This window comes from Marmota monax, unplaced genomic scaffold, assembly GCF_021218885.2.
Source record: "Marmota monax isolate L192 unplaced genomic scaffold, Marmota_monax_Labrador192_F-V1.1 WCK01_AAM20220418_F8-fsc01071, whole genome shotgun sequence".
In the NCBI taxonomy this organism is placed as follows: domain Eukaryota; kingdom Metazoa; phylum Chordata; class Mammalia; order Rodentia; family Sciuridae; genus Marmota; species Marmota monax.
Genome location: NW_026694619.1, coordinates 8,876 through 13,192, shown reverse-complemented (window position 1 = coordinate 13,192; position 4,317 = coordinate 8,876). Strand labels below are relative to the sequence as shown.

Sequence of the window (4,317 nt, the reverse complement as noted above, 5' to 3'; positions counted from 1 at the left end):
TGTTCTGCCTTACCCAGAAATGACGGGGCCAAGTGACATGTACTGAGATCTCTGGAACCGTGAGCTTACATAAATCCTGTCTCTTTTGAAGTTGTTTATCTCAGGCATTTGGTCACAGCAATGGAAAGCTGACTAACATAGGAACAGTCAAATCATGTCATAGAGACCCTGAAATTAGAAACTTGAAACGTCATGGGAAGCAACAGAGAAAGGGATAAAATCAGAGAAATTGGGTGCAAGTGTAGTCATGTGCCACCTAACAATGTTTTGGTTAATGACAGGCCACAAATAAAACAGTAGTTTCATAGAAGACCTCTTATCGCTTCTCGGCCTTTTGGCTAAGATCAAGTGTAGTATCATAGAAGACCTCATAGCCATCTTAATTTTTGTAAACTCACCCTAATGCTCACATAGCAGTGAAATCCCATAAGAGCTTATTTATTAGAAATTATTTATATTATTACATATCTGTTGTGCATGGACAGATATGTAAGATTTAGATAGATCTCACTATCATATCCTCTAATCACATGGCAGAGGCAAAGAGAGAAGATTCATTCTATGGAGAAAGAAATTAGTGTTCCATTGTGGAAACAGCTGCAGCACACAGACAGTAACAGGTGCTAATCTGAAAGCTAGGAAATCAAAGGAAAATTGATTTGCTGGATGGTGAGAGTGTTAGTCCCTTTCTGGATTTGGATTTCAACTCTGACATACGCTATCCAGGAGTATCCAGGTACCAACACAGAGAATAGGTAGCTTGACTCTAAAACATACACACACACACACATCCCAATTCATAATGCATCTATAGTTCATAATTTCCCAGCACCTGAACAGATTTCTATCAGCCATTTCAAAATGAAACCCATCCATTGATAAAATCCCTTTCACAAATATTGGACTTCCAAACAGCTTCTTCATGATTCTTTCTTAAATATGAATGGAAAGCCAACTGCCATCAGAGACTAAAAGAAAGTTAAACACTATCTGTTAGTTTTCTCCCTTTCTAACAAAATACCTGCAAAAACTCATTTACAAAGGGCAAAGTTTGACCTTGCCTCATGGTTTCAGAGGTTTCAATCCGTGGTTGATTGGTCCTGTTATTTTGGGCCTCTGGTCAGGCAGGTCATCGTGGTGGGAGCATGAGGTGCAGCTGAGCTGCTCACCCATCATGGCTAGGAAGCAGAGAAACAGAGCAGGGGCCAGGGTTCCAATAAACCCTTCAAGGGCACGTCCCCAATGACCTTACTTCTTTCTACTAGGTCCCACTTCCTAAGGCTGCATCACATCCAGGTAGCACCACAGTCTGGCCACCAAGCTTGAGCGTATGACATTAGAGAGACATTTCACATTCAAACCACAATACACCAGAAATACCAAAAAACAAAACAAAAGAGAAAAAAAAACTAGGGAAAGAATAACTTAGAGAAGGAGATGAAAGGCAGAGATTAAAATAAAACTTTAAAAAATGTGTATTTTAAATTTTTTGTTAGAGAAGAAGATATAAAATATTTATCTATGAACACAAATTGGATATATAAACAAGAAATAGAGAAAAAGTTTTCACAAATAAAAATATGAGAGCCACAGTATTTAAAAAGCAATAGATGAGATAACTTTGAGGTATTCCATATATCAAAACCCTAAATTAAAAATGATTAGCAATAACAGAGGCAAGGTTAAAAATTTTAAAGTATTGGTCTACGAAGTCCAACATCAAAGCTAATAGCAATCTCATGAAAAAAGAAAGAGCAATTGTAAGGAAATAAATGACCAAAGAAATTTTACTATAAACATTTACCACAAGAGAAAAATTTAAGATTATGTATTGAAAGTGATCAGCAAGCAATGAGGAGAATGTTTCATGAAAAACACAAACCAAAACATTTTTCTAAACTGTTTCAAAACCTTGGAGTTTAAGATTGTCATCAGATCTTTGTAAAGTAATAAATTCACATAAAAACAATCAACATGGTACATCTTCCCCACAGGTGGCTCTGAAGCTGAAATCTACAGTAGATAGTGACTAAAACTTGAAGAAAATTTACTTTTGCCATTTATCATAAGTGGTATGGTTTGAATACCCAAAGCTCCTGTATTAATGGAGGAAGGTTCAGAGGCCAAATGACTAGATTGTGAGAGCTGTCACCTGATCAGTCCTTCCTGGTTCCAGTGGACTCACTGGGTGGTAACTGTAGGCAGATGAGGCATGCCTAGAGAAGGTCACTGCGCATCTTCCTTATGGCCCCTTCCACTTTGTGGCCCTTTGTCACTCAGCTGGCTTCCCAGTCACTAAGTGCTCTTCTGCCGTGACCTTGTGCCATGATGGGCTGCCACATCTCATTCCCAGAGTAAGGGAGGCAGCCCACCCTGGACTGAATCTCTGAAACTATGAGCCAAGATAAACTTTCCCTCCTCTAAGTTGTTCTTGTCCCTGTATTTTGGTCACCACGATGCAAAGCTGACTAACATATAATCCAAAAGACCCACGAGTAAGAGAGCATAGCAAAGAAATTTTTAGATGTTCTAGGTAAAAAATATTTGCCTTGATGCATGGTTCTGTGGAAGCTCCCAGTAGATTTACTTTTTCAAAATAAGGAAATAAGCTAAAATACTGATAAACATGGCATCAAAAACCTGCAAACCCACAGGAGAGGAAGAAAGGAGGTACATGAACATCAGCTTTTCAGCCGACCCAGAATTAAGTTCTGCTTGGGGAGAGAATAGGAGGGTTTAAAATGAATTGTCTGTTTTTTTTTTTTAAAAAAAAAAAAAAAAAAAAAACAAGAAAGCAAAGGTACCACAAAGAAGAAAGCATTATGCTCAGTGGAGACGCAGACTTGGTGATCTAGAACTGTTGTCTTTCCATACTAGAAGAAACTCTGAGCTGACTGACCCAACACACATTCTCCGTTCTTCATGAATAGGGTCTCTGAATGCAGGGGTGGACTCAGAGTATCAGAATAAAGACTGAATGTATTTTCAGTTTTTCTCAAGTAGTCATTTCAGTTCACGTGACTATATTCATTACATAAGTAGTAACATGGTAATGTATGAAACTTTTGGGAAACATTAAAAAAAAAAAAAAAGATTAGGCTGGGGATGTGGCTCAAGTGGTAGCACACTCGCCTGGCCTGCACAGGGCGCTGGGTTCAATCCTTAGCACCGCATAAAAATAAAATAAAGATGTTGTGTCCACCGAAATCTAAAAATACTAAAATATTAAAAAATTCTCTCTCTATCTCTCTCTAAAATAAAAAAAAAAAAAAACAAAGATTCATTTCATTCTCTCCCCTCCCCAAACCTATGGTCCCTTTTCCTCCTCTCTCCTTTCCTGTCTTCTTGGTAGGGAAGATGGTGCCTGGAATGTGAATGCCACATATGGAGATTGAGAAGCTGAGCTGGAACATGAGGAGGAGACCAGAACAGGGATGATGGACCCATAAAACAATAGGAGTCAGCATCCCATGTCATTTGCAGATTTCCATTTCAGCCCTTATCAATTTAAGTTTAGAAAATATTATTTGAAAATTTTCAGAGGCCAAATCTAATATTGATTAATTCACAGTCTATAGTAAATATTTAATTTTGATTGAATAAATGAGTGAGTGAGTGGTCACTTGATCTCATAGAAAATAGCATTCAGAACATTATCCCGCTCTGTTATTAAGTCACTGAAGAATTAAATATAGAGTTATTCAATTTAATCAAAATAAAATTATGTATTTATTCTATTTAGAACAAGACAAAAATAAGATGTGACACACTAAAAAGATGTCATAATAGGTAACTACTGGGTTCAGCTGTGAGTGCAAATTCACAAACATTAGAATGAAATAATGTATCATGTTTTTACCAAAAATAATGATTAAGACGGTGGACAGAAGGAATGTTTGGGAGTGATGCTGGTTAATTGTGCTCAAGCCAGATGTTCCATTACACAAAACTGCTAGTGTTAAAAATGGATGGGTTTTGAAATGGTAATATATGAATACCACTGGGTTTTGAGATGAAGGTAACCAAACTATAGAAAGAGCTAAGAGAACTGAAATTCCTTGCAAATAGCATTAAAGAATAAGAACTGGGAATGTAGCTCATTGGTACCCACCACTGCCAAAAACGAAGTTGTATTAGAAATGCATTTAAATATATAACTTAGTACCAGTTTTCTAGGGAAACAATCCCTAATATGTATAACATCATTTTATAAATTACATGATAAATAAATGTTGAGCCCAACATGTGACATAATTTTACTTCAAAAGAATGAAAACTTAGATGATTGTTACAGCCAGGTTGGTTGAATGAGCTTTA

At 36.9% G+C, this 4,317-nt stretch overlaps 1 pseudogene; it reads left to right on the top strand.

The window, feature by feature from the left end:
* Positions 1–318: 318 nt before the first annotated feature.
* LOC124078019 (U2 spliceosomal RNA) lies at positions 319–534 on the top strand (annotated as a pseudogene).
* The last annotated feature ends 3,783 nt before the right edge of the window (positions 535–4,317 follow it).